The sequence below is a fragment of the Pan troglodytes genome, chromosome 3, assembly GCF_028858775.2.
Source record: "Pan troglodytes isolate AG18354 chromosome 3, NHGRI_mPanTro3-v2.0_pri, whole genome shotgun sequence".
In the NCBI taxonomy this organism is placed as follows: domain Eukaryota; kingdom Metazoa; phylum Chordata; class Mammalia; order Primates; family Hominidae; genus Pan; species Pan troglodytes.
Genome location: NC_072401.2, coordinates 151,521,710 through 151,538,297, shown reverse-complemented (window position 1 = coordinate 151,538,297; position 16,588 = coordinate 151,521,710). Strand labels below are relative to the sequence as shown.

Below are 16,588 nucleotides of genomic sequence, written 5' to 3'. Positions count from 1 at the left end.
ATTTTTTGACTGACTTTGTAATTTTATCTACTCTGTTCTGATGTATCTCAGAAAAATGTCAAATATAAGTAAATGAATATATATATAAACATGAATATAACACTGAGTTCATTGGTAGTTTTTATTTGTATATTTTAATAAAAATTAAATAAAATAATCATTGTTTCTGGCCTAAAAGGCATTTTCCAGCACATGAAATCTGAAACCAGAGCCTTAGTGAGTAGTTGGATTAGGGATCCTTCTCTGGAGGAAGATTGGCTGTGCTTTCTTAATGACTACCTTGATTTCTGTTAATGAGCTATTCAGAGGTATAAAACGACAAGTTCACTTTCAACCTTCTGCTGTACTATTTTCATCGTGTATAAATAGTTCTTAATAAAGTCATTTTATTCTAAATTGCTTTTATTTTTTGTAATTCCAGCTTTACTTAGAAAGAAAATACTTGAAGAGCTAGCATATGGTTAACTTATGCCACTCTTCACTTGGCTTTCTTGTTGGTATATTTCATGCTCTTCTTTGTGGTCTTTTTTCCTTATTCTCTATTATTTCTTCTTCGATGTAAGACCCATTGCCTTTGTGCTGCTCTTGAATGTTTGGGCCTTGCTTGCTGTCCTTTAACTGGGCCTATTTTGTCCACCCAGTACCCTAACAAAATCTAGACTTCTCTCCCCATCATCTTCAGCCTTGCCATTTTTCCTAATATTCCTCCGTCCCTCCCTCCTTCCCTTCCCTTTCCTTCCTTCCTTCCTTCTGTCTAGAACCTAGAGGTTTGTATATTTTGTTAATATTTACAAAGAACTAGTTTTGATTTTGTTCACAATCTCTGTTGTGCCATATTTTGCAGTTGTTTTCTATTCATTTTTACTCCTTTAAATTTCTTTCTTCTATTTTCTTTGAATTTAATATTTTTTTTGCTTTGTATCTGTTAAAGTTGAATGCTTGTTTAAATGCTTATTTTGGTTTAATAAACATATTTAAGACAATTAACTTATTTCTTGATATTACTTTGCTTTTCATAGGTATGGTTTATTGTGTTTCTGTTTACTCCCAATTTTAAATATTTCATAATTTCCCTTGTGATCTATTCTTTTTTAAAAAAAAGATATTTAATTTTTTAAGAGAAGTTTTGGCTTTACAGTAAAATTAAGAGGAAAGTATAGAGATTTCCTATATATTGCCTAAATTCACTTGTGCTGAATTTTATTTGTATTATTTGATAATCTCTATTGATTAGTGAATGTGATCTGTTTATTTCATGAGGCTATACTATAGTCTCCCCTATTATTGACATCACCCACCAGAGTGATATATTTGTTACAATTGATGACCCTATATTGACACATTATTATTGCCCAACACCCATAGTTTACATGAGGGTTCACTCTTGGTGTTATACATTCTATGGGTTTGGACAAATGTATAATGACATGCATTCACCGTTACGTGGTGTATTTCACTGCCCTAAAAATCCGCTGTGCTCTATTAATTCATCTCTCCCCTTCCCTTTACCCCTGGCAACTAGTGATCTGCTTACTGTCTGAATAGTTATGCTTTTTCCAGAATATCATATAGTTGAAATTATATAGTATGTAGCTTTTTCAGATTAGCTTCTTTCACCCAGTAGTGTGCATTTAAGTTTCTTCCATGTCTTTTCATGGCTGGATAGCTCATTTATTTTTAGCACCGAATAATAATTCATTCTACTGAAGGATATCATGGTTGCTTCTGTTTTAGCAATTATGAATAAAGCTACTATGAACATTCATATGCAGGCTTTTATGTGGACATGTTTTAAACTCTTTGAGGAAATACTAAGGAGTGCTATAGCTGGATTACATGGTCAAAGCATGTTTAGTTTTGTAAGGAACTGACAAATTGTCCTCCAGAGTGGCTGTATCATTTCGCATTCCCACCAGCAATGAGTGAGTTCCTGTTGCTCTGCCTCCTGTCAGCATTTGATGTGGTCAGTGTTCTAGATTTTGGCCATTCTAATATGTGTAGTGGTATTTCATTGTTTTAATTTGCATTTCCCTGATGATGTATAATGTAAAGCATCTTTTCATTTATATTCTTTGGTGAGGTGTCTGTTAAAATATTTGGCCCATTTAAAAGTCAGATTGTTTTGTTATTGTTGAGTTTTGAGAATTCTTTGTATATTTTAAATAACAGTTCTGTATCAGATATATCTTTTGCAAGTATTTTCTCCCAGTCTGTGGCTTGTCTACTCATTCTCAAGACAGTGTCTTTTACAGAGCAGAAGTTTTTATTTTAATAAAATATATCTTAAATCAATTATTTTTTCATGAATAATAACTTTGGTGTCATATTTTAAAAAGTCACCACCAAACCAAGTTATCTAGATTTTTCTCCTGTTGTCTTCTAGGAGTTTTATGGTTTTGCATTTTACATTTAGGTTTGTGATCCATTTTGAGTTAGTTTTTGAGAAGGGTGTAAGGTTTGTGTTTAGATTCTTTGTTTTTGCATCTGGATGTCCAGTTGTTCCGTACCATTTGTTGAAATGACTGTCTTTTGTCCATAGATCCCTATTTATCCCTATTAATAATTTTTCATCTAATGTCTATTTTATCTGATAACACTATTGCTACAAAAGCTCCTTTGTCAAAGGTCAGCTTACTATATTTATGTAGACTATTTCTGGGCTATCCATTCTGTTCCACTTATCTATTTTTCTATTCTTTTACCAATACCACATTGTCCTGATTACTGTAGCTTTATATTAAGACTCGAAATGAAGTAGTGCTAGTCTTCCAACTTTGTTCTTCTTCAATATTGTGTTGGCTATTGATCTATGGTTTAATCAATGAGTTATTCAGGAGTATATTTTAATAAGCTATCTTTATTGTTCACTTTTAACAATTGTATTCAAATGTTTAACATTTATTGAGACATTTCATGTGACTTAGAATATGGACACTTTTTGTAAATGCCCCACGTGTGCTTAAGAAGAATATGTATTTTTTCTGCAGAAATACACACACACACACACACACACACACACACACATATATATAATATCAGGAATATATCTAATGTTAGATCTAAATCCTTTCTAATTTGTGTGTGCTAAAAAGTTTGGAACTATTTTGTTAGGTACGTATGAATTCATGTTTACCCCGTCTTCTTGACCTGTTGTTGTCTTAATCATAATTTGGCATACCTATTTATCCCTATTAATAATTTTTCATCTAATGTCTATTTTATCTGATAACATTATTGCTACAAATTTTTTTGTTATTATTTCTTGGTATTTATTTTCTTGGGAATTTTCACCCTTTCTATGTTCTTTGGTTTTAACTATAGCTTTTATAGCCAACCTCAGCTGAATTGTCTTTGTATTATTTGATAATCTCTATTGATATGTGAACAGAATCTGTTTTTTTTGGTACTTATTAATTTATATTTATTTTAATATCTTAATTTAGGTTTCTGCTTATCTTCCTTTTTCCTTTTCTTTTTCTTTTTCCTCATATTTGGCCTTATTTTTTTTTTTGAGACGGAGTCTCGCTTTGTTGCCCGGGCTGGAGTGCAGTGGTGGGATCTTGGCTCACTGCAAGCTCTGCCTCCCGGGTTCATGCCATTCTCCTGCCTCAGCCTCCTGAGTAGCTGGGACTACAGGCGCCTGCCACCATGCCCGGCTAATTTTTTGTATTTTTAGTAGAGATGGGGTTTCACTGTGTTAGCCAGGATGGTCTGGATCTCCTGACCTCGTGATCCACCCGCCTTGGCCTCCCAAAGTGCTGGGATTACAGGCGTGAGCCACCGCGCCCGGCCATCTATGGCCTTATTTAGCTTGATAACATTTTCAAAAATTACTATGTGGTTTATCTGGTAGTTTGGGAGTTATACATTATATTTCTATTCTATTAAATGTTACCTTTAATATTTCAATGGGAATATTTGTCTCCAAATTTTTCTTTAAACGTTGCTCAGTCTATTTATCCTCTTCTTAAACAAGCTAAGGACCCAGAACCGTTAATCCACTAACTCCTCCTTTTTGTGCCTTCTTTCCCCCTTCTTGATTGTTGGGTTTAAAATTTTAGTTCTACATGAAAAAATCCACACTGATGGCTCTTTTAAATTTTTGTAAGTAATAGCTGTTTAAATTTATAAACATAAACATATTTATAAGCATATTTGTAAATATCAATTTCTGGGCTTACTTGTTTTTTCTTGTGTTCCATTCATTCTTTTGGGTTCATTTTCTTCTTCCTGTGAAGCTTATTTTTTAGTAGCACTTTTGAGGATCTGTATGTTTGGGTGTGTTGTATGATTTCTTAGACTTAGTATTTTGGAAAGTCTTTGTTTTGTTCTCAATTTTGCATGACAGTTTAGATTGATTTAGAATTTTATATTTATTTGTATTTTCCCTCAGATGTTTTAAAACATTGTCTTCTGTTAATTATCATTGCTGTCAAGAGTTCTTTTATCAAAGTTGCCATCCTTTTCTAGATAGCCTATCTTTTTTCTATGTGAGAATTTAAGTTTTTTATTCATTATTCTTCAAATATTTATTGATTTCCAGTCAGTGTTGTAGGCATGGGGGTGGATACATCAGTGAACAAAGCAGTAAAAAATCCTGGCATTCATTAACCTTGCAGTCTAGGGAGTGAATATATAAGCTAAGATAAAGCTAGATGCTATAATAAATTAAACTCCTAATTATCAGTAGCTTGATTACTTGAGATTTTATTTTTTATTCATCAAACTGTCCCAGTTAGACAGCTCTCCTCCAAACAATTATTAAAAGACCCAGCCTTCTTATTCTGCTATGTGACTCTGCTATCTTTTACATTTGGACTTTTGTACCAATGGTGTCCTAGAGTCACCTCCATTCTAGCAGGCAGGGAGGGGAAAGAGCATAGAGGATTGCATGGCGGGTATTTAGGCACCAGGCTTACAAGGGGCACTTATTTTGACCACATTTTTTCTTGTGGCCAGAACTAAGTCACTTGCCACACTTCAACTTCAAGTGCACCTGGAAAAAGTAGTCCAGCTATGGGTCCAGGAGGAAGAGAAAATACATTTGGGAATCAGCTAGCAGTCTCTGCATGTAGAGATGAATAATAAATGAGTATTTTATATATTGTATGTTAAATAGTATTAGTGTAAAGAGGAAAATAAATCAGGAAGGATTTAGGGAGGGTTGCAATTGTGAATGGGTGGCTGGTGAAGGCCTCATGGAGAAGGTGTGTTTAAGTATACACCTGGGAGAAGTGAAGGGTTGGTACCTTGTGAATCTGACAAAAGAACATTTCAGGCAAATAAGGTAGCAAATGCAAATATCTTCAGGTGGGGGCAATCCTGGTCTGACCAGAGCAGCTGGGAAAGAAAGCTGTGTGGCTCCAGGAGAGGGATTGAGGGGCTGGAGGGAAAATGAGGTCAGCTAGCCACAGATAATGTAGGGGTGTGTGGGGACATGGTGACTTCTATATTTACTCCATTGTTACTGGAAGGCATCAGTAGCTTTTGAATGGAGGATGTTGTCTGACCTATGTTTTATTTGAATAACTCTGGTTGCTGGGTTGGGAGTAGGTCATGGATAGGGGCAGGAAGTAGAACTAGGCCACTTAGGAGGCTATTCTGATAATTCAGGTAAGAGAGAATAGTGGTTTCAGCTAGAGTGTTAATAGTAAAGGTGTTGTGAAGCTATCAGCTTCTGAATATATTTTGAAGGTATTGCTGACAGGATTTGCTAATGAATAGGACATAGAATGTACAAAACAGAGAAGAGCCAAAGATGATTGTTTGGCCTCAGTAACTGGAAGAGTGGAGATGTCATTTGCTGAGGGAGAAATCTTCAGAATAGGATCAGGAACTCAGTTTTGATGTGTAAAATTTGAGATGGTTTGGTGACATCCAAATGAAGATGTGAGATAGACAAGGGGAGAGGCCCAGGATAAAAATATCTATTTGCCAGTTATCAACATAGAGATGGTATTGAAAGCCATGAGCCAGGACTAAATCACAAAATAAATGTATGTGGTAGAAAAGAGATTCAAGGCCTGAGCCTTGGGACATTCCAATATGCTGAGGTCAGTGAGATGAGGAGGAACTAGCATAAGAGACTGAGAAGGAAGTAAGAGAAGGTAACAGAAAATCTAGGACACTGGAAATCCCTGGAAGCTAAATGAAGAAAATATTTCAAGAAGGAGACAGTGATAAAATACATAAAATGCTGTTAACAGGTTGGCTAAGATGAGGACTAAGATTGACAATTAGATTTAACAGCATGAAAGTTATTGGCGACTTTGACAAAGAATGGCAGGTTGCATTCCCCAGAAAGACCCTCTGACATGGAGGATGAGAGAGATGTTTGTTAATTAGTGCTCTTGAAATAGCCATCTCTGGATTTCGAAAGGGAAGAAAGCAGGAATTGTCAGAGGGAGAAATTGAGCTGTGATGCAGTCTAGCGAAGACTCCCCGGGGCGGGGAGGGGCTTTAATGTTGAGTTGACCCTTCAGAGTTGTCCTGAGTTGGGACAAGTTATCTGAGCCTGCATAAACCCTAGTTGACTAGTCACTGATATTGGACTGCCCTGTAAGGTAACTGTGTGACTCCTCAGACAGGGCAATTCTGAAGGGCAAAGCTGTGGATTGTAATCTGGTAGCATTGCTAGCAGCTGGGTAATAAGTTCTTTAGGGGGCTCTTAGTAGTCACAGAGTTCACTAGAAGCAGTTTAAAGTAGCAAGGGCAAAAGTCTGGTGAGAGCCAGTTCAAAAGAGAATGGGAAGAGAAAAATTGGAGATAATCAGCTTAGATGATTCTTTTTTTTTCTTCATTTCTGATACTCACTAGGAAGTGTCTGGGTGTGGATTTATTTTTATTCTTTCTTGGCATCTGGAATGTACTTTTAATCTCTATATTGATGTCATTTTTCTATACGATACTTCAAATATTGTTTTTCCTCCATTTCCCACCCCCCTCCCCTGAGCTTCCTTTATACACATGTTGGAATCTTTCAGTTTTTCCTTTATATCTTTTTTTTCTGGTCTCAGTGTTTTTATTTTATTTTTTATTATACTTTAAGTTCTAGGGTACATGGGCACAACGTGCAGGTTTGTTACATATGTATACATGAGCCATGTTGGTGTGCTGCACCCATTAACTTGTCATTTACATTAGGTATATCTCCTAATCCTATCACTCCTCCCTCCCCACACCCTCCTTTATATCTTTTCATTGTTATTTCATCTTTCTTTCTCTATCTCATTTCATCAACTTCTGGGAAACTCCTTAGTGTTATCTTCTAGCTCACTGATTCTCTTATACTGTGTCCAATCCACATTTTATTCTGTATATCAAGCTTATACAGTTTTTGAAAGAACATATTTTTATTTAAAGGATTCCAATTTGTTCTATTTCATATCTCTATTTTGTTTCTGGCTATTTTGTTTCATATTTTTATATTCTTTTTTAGAGAGATGGTTTCCTCCTCTGTCTCTTGGTAGAGTCTTAACCTACTTATTTTAAATTCTTTTTCATTTTTTTTATTGTTTTCATTTCCTATGGAGTAAATTAGTATTCCAATTGTTGATCTTATTGATCTTATTGGCTGTCTTTCCTAGTGTTAGTTTTGGACATATGTTAAATAATTTTTAAATTATTTCATAATAATTTTCAGGCTTATGTAGAGTAGTAAGTTTTATTATATTTTTATGTTTTATTTACTTCTAATGCTCACCACTTTCTGATTCACAGTTTTGTAGTTGCCCCTAAGTTCCCAGTCCAGAACCAGATCTTATATTGGTTCCTTGGGGCTCCTGCCCCTTTGATAGTGATATTTCAAACCTGTTTCTGAGTCAGTGTTGGTGTGGCTAGGGCGTGGTGGTAAGACATGTCTGTCTCCTCTGCCTCTCCAAATATGGAGCTTGTAATAACCCCCTATATCAAGCACCAGTGGGAAGTTGCATTTCTACCTCTTTTCAGCTAGTCATTTTTAGCAGAGCCTGGCTGTGATCCCCTACCTAACATGAGAATTACTCTGAGTTCTGGTTACTACACTGGAGCTGAACTCCAGGTTGCCTCTACTTGGCTTCTGGGAGCTGGAACAGCATCCACAGCTTCAGTCCCGTCACCCCTCTGTATTAATTTTCTATTTCTGGCCCTTGAAGATGACTAAAAGTACATCCCTACCCTATTAATGCCTGTCTCATTCCTTAGGGAAAAGCTTTCAGCCATTTTTTTTTTTTTTCAGACAGAATCTCATTCTGTTGCCAGGCTGGAGTGCAGTGGTGTGATCTTGGCTCACTACAACCTCTGCCTCCCAGGTTCAAGCAATTCTCCTGCCTCAGCCCTGTGAGTAGCTGGGATTACAGGTGCCTGCCACCATGCCTGGCTAATTTTTGTATTTTTAGTAGAGATGGGGTTTCACCATGTTGGCCAGGCTGGTCTCGAACTCCTGACCTCAGGTGATCCACCTTCCTCAGCCTCCCAAAGTGCTGGGATTACAGGCGTGAGCCACCCGTGCCTGGCCTTTCAGCCAGATATCGATGAGAAAAAGATAGGTGCTTTGATAATAGTTACTCAATGTGTTATTCCTCCCAGGGATTTTTTTTTTTTCTAGAAAGATGTAAATGCTAGACATGATACTGTATGCATCAATGACGTGTTAATTGTGGACAATATTTGCTTTCTTGGGGACTCTTCATGTTTCTAAAGTCACCCATGTAGTACACAAAATATTATACCTATAGATCTCTTATCCTTTCTCTTTCTTCTGTTTTAATTCTTTACAGAATCCACACATATTTATAGACTCAAGAGTAGAGTTTATTACTAAGTCCTTCCATGCATATCATGTCCCTAGAATTCCCTTCTTTTCTTCTTTGATGATGTTGACGAATATGGCCTTGAGGCACTCGCCATCCTTCTTTGTGTTCTCTGTTCTTTCTATGCTATTCCCACCCTCCCCGAGTCTGCTGCTTGCCCTATTTCTCAGAGAACTCATTCTCTCTCTTGGTTTTACATATCATCTCTGGTTTAAACTACTCTCAAATTTAAATCTCCAATATAGAATAAGATCCAATAAGAAGTAACAGATATGGAAATGAGTACTTACTGAGTGGACCAGGTGTAGACCTGTCATAAATGTTTTTAGACATTCATTCATTTGGTCTTGCAGTAGCCCTGTGAGATATAAAGATTATATAATGATTATTACAGATGAAAGAGCTTAGTCTATGAGGGTTAAGAAAATTGCTGTCCTAATTTCTGGGACTGTGCAGCTCCCAGGATTCAGGACCTTAAGTTTTAAAGCCAGGAAAATCTCAGGCAGACTGGAATGAATCGATTACTCAAGGCCTAAGGCCCTTGATTAGGAAGTGATTAAGCCTGGGCTTGAACCCAGTCCCATCTGAGCAAGTCTGTGCTCTTCACCATGACGTCATACTGTCTCTGTTAGAACAAAGTAGAATAAGAGAGTTCAGTTAGAGAGCAGAAGGTAAAGAAGGAATTCACGGAGGGGAAATTCACGGAGGGGAAAATTCTGGAATTTCATCAGGGGGATTCTTGCTTCATCAGGAATCAGGAAACCCATATTCTGGTTCCAGTTCATTCACAAATCCAGTGTTAAGCTGAAATCACTTACAGCCCTATGTTGCTCTTCCCTCTCCTGTGAAATGAGAGGCTAAACAAATCAACTCCCAAGATTGTTTTCAATTTTAAAGTTGTTTTCCTTGAAACTATCCCTTACATATAAACGCTCCAAAACCATTTCAGACCTTGTAAATATTAGCTAGTTTTTACAAGGTTATAGAGATAAAAAAGAAAACAGAAAATATAAGCCAGAATTTTGCAATATTTCATGATTTGCTCAAATTTCTAGATTTTGCTCTTTAACATCACTATTTCTAAGCACAGCATAATTCTATTGGAACAGTTGAACAGTTTTGGCCTCTAATTTAGTGTATTTAATTTGTTGTAATTAACTTTATGGTGTTTTCATTGTTGTCTTTAACTGTTAACATAGTGTCCCAAACATCTCAGCGGGGAATGCTTTATAAATTTTCTCTCTTTATTGTTATTTATAAAATGTTAATGGCTTCTATTTAAGGCATGTGAGATTAATAACTGGGAGAATGTACTTTTATAACAGCACTGTTTTAATCTGTGAAAATCACAAGAAAAACAGAGTCACAACATGCCACAATTATCAGTGAAGGCATAACTGCATGTATTGATACGGGACTCTTCATAAAATATTTTGAAATCATTTCTGATATAGTAGTGTTCTAAGGAAATAAGGCTCTTATTACCTTTTTTGTTCTTGGACATATATGCCCTAACTGATACATTTCTAACTGAAATCCCCCAGAAATAAAATTTACAATAAGACATAGCTTCTAATATTTTAACATTTTGTTCAAGGAAAGCGTCACTCTATTACCCCCACCTCTGCCTTTCTCTCGGCATATGAGGGTTGTATTCAATGACTGAATGGGAATTTCAGGTGAGAAAAATGTGGAATAATGTGAACTTTTCTGAAACCAGTTTTTGGAGAGTGTGTGTGTGTTTCATTACCGTTCACTTTGCATCAAAGTACTTAGCTCCTCATTGGATAATTATGGTCTTCCTATCAAAATTTTATCAAGATAACAAGAGGGAAAAAATTAAATAAGCAAAGCCCATTAGTCACATTACAAAAATTCATGACAGGTTATACATACATTTCAGTAGTAGCGGGATTTCCAAATAAATATTAGGAACTCTGAGAAAACAAAGAAGATTGTAATGCTAATGCTTTAGGACTTCTTTTCAGGAATTCAAATAAACAGTTTTCATAGAGTTTTATTACTTGGCTAGTCATGTGCTCAGTCTTATGGAAGACAAAGAAATTTAAACAGCTAGTTCCTGCACTGGTGGGGCTTACAATCCAGCACAGATCTTGGTGGCTTTTACCAAAGCTTGATGCTTCATATTTCTTTTGAGTGAGTGTAAGAAGAGAAATGGAACTACCTGTAATGACTAGGGTAGTGTTTTCAGGGTTCTAATAGGTTATATTGAAACATTAATAAAGTATATATAATTATTGTTAAGTAAATTGTAATTGATTTATAACATATAATCAGAAAAGTGCACAATTCCTGTGTGTAGCTCAATGAATATTGACGAAGTGTACACATCTCTATAATCACCCTCTGATAAAGAAATGCCTACCCCCTGGAAGGTATTCCAGAGGCCCTCCTTGTGCCCCCCACCTCAGACCCTGCACTCTTTCCTCACAGTTCTCTATTATCCTGTTTCCTATTGTCATTAGTAAGTTTGGCCTGTTTTTGAACTTTATATTATTAAAAACATAGACCGTGTCCTGATTATGCTGGCTTCTTTCAAAATAATATATGTGAGAATATACTATGTCTTTGAATATACAATTTATTTTCACTGATGTGAAATATTCCATTGTATAAATAAAATGCAAATTGTGTATTCTACTGTCAGTGGACATTTGGGTTGCTTCTAGTTTTTAGCTGTTACAAATAGCACTGCTATGATCATTCTTATATGTGCCTTTTGGTATACATTATAAGCCTTTCTGTTGGGAGTCTGAGGGATGGGTCATGGTTAGGTATGGATTCAATTTTTAAAGATAATACCAAATGGTTTCCTGAAGACTACCAACTAACACTGCAACAGGCAGTGTGTGAATATTTCAGTAGTTCTATATCTGTCTCAACATTTGGTATTTTTAAAGAAGCCATTCTTTTGGGAGTGTGATGGTCGTGGTTTTATTTGTGTTTCCTGGGTGATGAATGAGTTTTGAATGAATGTCTTTTCACATGCTTCTTTCCCATTTGGTTGCCTATTTTTATATTCAACTGCCTGTATTTTTCATTGATTTGTAAAAGTTCTTTATATTATAAGGTACATTTGTGCTTATAATTGTGGATGATACATGGACTAAAATTCAGTATTTCGATTTATTCTAGTAGTTGATCTCTACTCAAGTATGGGTCTATCTAACATTGATCATTTCCTTTTTACCCCCAAGTTACTCCACCTAACCACTATGAATGATAGTCTTGTCTCACCAACCCCAGCCCATCATCTGTTGGTAAGCTTTGATCTTCAGTGACCTTCAATGTACATGTCCATGTATTGCCAAATCCTATTTTATACATAACAGTATCAAAATCCTAAAATAAGATCACAGAAAAACTCCATAGCTTGTTGAATATGGCTCAGAATAGTTGGTTTTACCCATTAAGAGAGTCAAAAGGTGAAAAAAAGAGTGTATTTTAGCCAAAAAAAGTAAGAATTTTAAAGTATAATGGGAGAGTGTTCTCAGTTTAACATCTCCTTTTTAATGAGTTGAGAACTGAAATGTATTAATAACTGCTTTTTTGTGATTTAAAGATTTAAATATTTCATGTAAGCTGGGAATATTTGAGATATCTTAATTAATGTAAGTGTCCATGCATGCCCATAAAAGAATAGAACATAATATCTATTTTATGAAATAGTGAAAACTTATATCCAGAAGGTACCTTTGAAGTCATTGATGGTGTGCCTCTGAACTTGGAGTGCTGGGGTTGAAGGTGGGTGGGAGGTAGTCGGGAGTGATGGGCAGTTCAGGGAAAGCCCATGAGATCCTCTTCAGTCAGAGCAGCCAGGCTTTCCACCTGTTATTCTCATTGACTTCTGAGACAGAGTTCCTTTAAACATAAGTTGAAGCTGCTATTTTTAATATTATGGGTCTATTTTAAATCTTTTGCTTCTAGACAAGGTAGGATTCAGAGGGGTTAATTGGTTTGCTTCAGATCACTTTGGCAATGGCAGAATCAGGATTGAAATCCAAGTTTGCTCTCATCACAGTGCTCCTAGACTCTGAGCTTTGTGTTAGCTAAAGTGATATCCTAATGATTCATTTATATTCTTTCCTTCCCACTTCCTGGTTCTGGGTAATATATTAACCTGAATTAATTAGAAATTTAGAGGAAGGTTTCTGCATCAGGAAAGGAGTATGATTTCATGGGCTTGCCACTGTTCCATGTGGTCCCTGCGTTCCTAGCTAGCCTGATATTAATCATAAATTCACAGAGTATCTTCTTTCCAACTCATTTTATGGCCCTCTCACAAGTTTGGATTATAGTTTAATTATGTAATTATAAATTTCTTATTCTCCTATCATCTACTGTAGTTGGACCACTATATCCGTGGATTCCACATATGTAGATTCAACTAAACATGGATTGAAAATATTTTTTAAAAATGGACAATTGTGTCTGTACTGAATGTGCAGACTTTTTTCTTGTCATTATTTCCTAAACAATGTGGTGTTAGAACTACTTGCATAGCATTTACATTGCATTAGGCATTATAAATAATCTAGAGATGATTTAAACTATATGGGAGGGTATGCATAGGTTATATGCAAATACTATGGCATTTTACATAAGGGACTTGAGCATCTGCAGATTTTGACATCTACAGGGGTCTTGGAATCGATCCTTCATATACAGAGCAATGACTGTATACCTTTGCACATTTTAGATGCCTAATATTTGTCCTGTTATATTGGCCCTCATTGGAACTTGTTCTGTTTGGTTTTCTTTACCTGCTCTCCTTTCTCTTTTCTTATTCCTATTGTTTGGTGCTAGCAGATCTGATGATTTGGTCAGAGACACCAGGAGACTTGACAGAAGTCAGTTAGAAAGAAAATCCAGAAAATAACCCAAAGGTCCTTGTTGACTTAGTAGAGGAAAAGTGGAAGGGGGCTTATACTTATCAGAGAAGGGTGACTAGGACAAAAGCTGGGAGGGAGGTCCTAGTGGCCTAGGCTTGAGAGACACATGATGAGGCCTGCAACTAGGGACATGACCAGAAGTGGCCTGGTCTAGACTCCTTTTTTTTGGTATTGTTCTCCAGAGTTACAGAGCGCAGAGTGAAGTAGAGAAGGTCAGGAGGGAGGCACGAACTCTTGCCCATGCAGTTGATTTCTTGGATTTGGAGCCAACTATTTTTTAGCATAGTACACAAAAGCAATGGAATAATAGTGTTTTAGAAACTGATGGGGTCTTAGAGATCTTCTTGCCCAAAAATTTTACCTTGTAAATGAGAAAACTAAGTCCAAGAGAAGTCAAACCAAGCCTTCTGGCTCAGTTCTGTGTGGAGTTGTGGAATGGCAGTACTATGCTTATCACCCATATATACTCAGTTGCATAAGAGAGAAGAGCTCAGGGCAAGAGATTACGTTTTATTTTAAATGAAGTTCAGAAACCATGGAAGGGAAATAATATGATCTGATACACAATTAAGATGACTCCTGCTGTGTGGAGAATGAATTGGCAGAGAAAGAGAGGAAATTGGGAGAGCAGTTAAGAAGCTATTTCAGCAGTCCCAGAATGAAATGATTGTGGCTGGGAGATTAAGATGGGGAGAAGCAGATGTATTTTTAAGTTAAAAACCTAGAAGACTTGATGAATTGGATGTGGTAGACAAAAATATAGGAGAAATAAAAGATTTATGGCTTGAGCAACTAGGTAGATATAGGTACAATTTCTAAGACAGAGAAATGGGGAAGGGTGAAAGTATGATTCAGGGTTAGGAGGATTGAGGTGGAGGGACAGTGGGGAGAAAGTTTGGGGTAGTAAATGAGGACTTCCATTTGCCATAATATCAACTGCTGAAACTGCCTTTCCAGATCCCTGGAGCATGGCTTGTTTCCCTGCATCCTGCTAATTACGATAAGGCTTTTTTTTTTTTGCCAAAAGAATACTGAATTATAAGGGCCATGATAAAGTCTTGGCTTGTCTTGTCTTTTTCTTTTCTTTGAGACAGGGTCTCACTCTGTTGCCCAGGCTGGAATGCAGTGGCACGATCACGGATCACTGCAGCCTTGACCTCCCAGGCTCAACTGATCCTCCCACCTCAGCCTCCAGTAGAGTAGCTGGGACTACATGAATGCACCCCACCCAGCTAATTTTTGTATTCTTTATTGAGAAGGGGTTTGACCATGTTGCCCAGACTTGTGTTGAACACCTGGGCTCAAGCAATTGTTCTGCCTCAGCTTCCCAAAGTTCTGGGATTTTAGTACTGAGCCACTGCACCCAGCCTTAAAGTCTTATCAGTCATCTACTTTAGGAATGTCAAGCTAAGAAGATAAGGTAGGGAAATAGTTTCTACTTCTGTTTGTCTTTCATCCATGTAGAAATGGAATTAGAAATCCTTAGCATTCCTGTAACCGTTTCAGAGAGCCTTAAGTTGCATCTACTGTAAAAGAAAGGGTGAAAGGAGTTTTTCACAAATGTGCTGAAGGAAATGTGAGAAGGTAGGTCATCCTTGTCCAGTATGCTGTTGCCATAATTACTGATTATACAAATAGCAAATGCTTTTTGAGATCCTTCCAAATACCAAGCCTTGTTCAAGGCTTGTTGCAGAGAGGAAAACAGAATCTTTGCCTTTATAGAAGTTACATTCTAGAACGTTGGTTATGTCAATGCCCTGTTCAAAAACTTTCAATAGTTCTTTGACCATTTCAGCAGCATAAAATGTAGCCCTCTGCTAAAATCAAACAGACACACAACTTGATGTCCCCCAGACTACGAGTATTCTCACCTCCATGCCTTTGCTTGTACTATTTCTCTTACCTCTCTGTCTTCTCTGCTCTTAAGTTAGGCATTCTGATCCACTCAGGACTGGTATTCAGTACCACAGGGGTGTACTGGCCAGCATTTGCTTCTGATTAACCCTGTGCTCACCCTTCCAGGTGTAAGTAGCTCAGTTCTTCTTGAACTCTCTTTTATGTCACCTTCTCAGGCCTCGGTGATGTTGTCTTCATTTGAACTCATAGTACTCACGGATTTATATCACTTATTTCACAAAGCTCACAGATTTCCTTATGACATCTGGCATACTTTTTGCATGTTGTTTGCATCTTTATTTAAAATTTGATTTATGTTTTTGGCTTTTTTTTCTGAAATAAATGGCAAGTCCTTTGCACAGCTCAGGCACTAAATATGCTTTTATTAATTGATGGATGCATTAGGAAGGACTCAGCATCTCGTAACTGTCTGCTGGAGACTTAAAGTGGAGAGGGGCCCCATTTGCTGATATTTTGTGTCATTGTGCCCATCTCTAAGCAATTCCATCCTTCCTGGCCTTTCTACACCCCCAGCTCCTGTCTCAGAGGCCTCCCTCATCACCTCAAGTTTGCAGGGACATTACCATGCCAGCACCCCTTAGGATACTTGGCTAGTTTTTTGCATTAAAAGGACAGTGGGATGTCTTGCTTTCCAGCCAATTTAATGCAGGCTGACACTCCTGGCACACTGAATTAAGGTGGAGGAGCCAACAGACCCAGAGAAGAGTCCATTTCTGTGGAAATTAAAACAAGAAAATGATGGAGCACAAAACATTTTTATTTCCTTCTTATACTTAAAGAAGACAGTGTAGTTAAACCAGGCCAGAAGATGAGTTCTGATTGTTAATTGCTGAGGGAGATGCAGTATTTTAATTTATCCCAGTTCATTTGCAGAACTAGGCAGACAAGGTACATGTTCTGTGCTCTAGCCCATGAGATGATGCTGACAATTTGAGAATTAATCATTTTTGGATGTTCCAGATTTGCTAT

The 16,588-nt window shown here is 36.9% G+C and overlaps 1 protein-coding gene across 24 annotated transcripts in view; it reads left to right on the top strand.

Annotated features, from left to right (window-relative positions):
- The window catches only part of IQCM (IQ motif containing M), a 464,883-nt gene that overhangs the window by 55,240 nt on the left and 393,055 nt on the right, over positions 1 to 16,588 (top strand). For 19 of the 24 annotated variants that reach the window (XM_054683879.2, XM_054683878.2, XM_054683880.2 and 16 more), the window contains one exon: positions 12,008 to 12,070. The exons of the other annotated variants lie outside the window; for them this stretch is intronic. The gene's annotated coding sequence lies outside the window, so the exon portion shown is untranslated. The remainder of the gene's footprint in view (positions 1 to 12,007; positions 12,071 to 16,588) is intronic. 24 annotated transcript variants of the gene reach the window in all.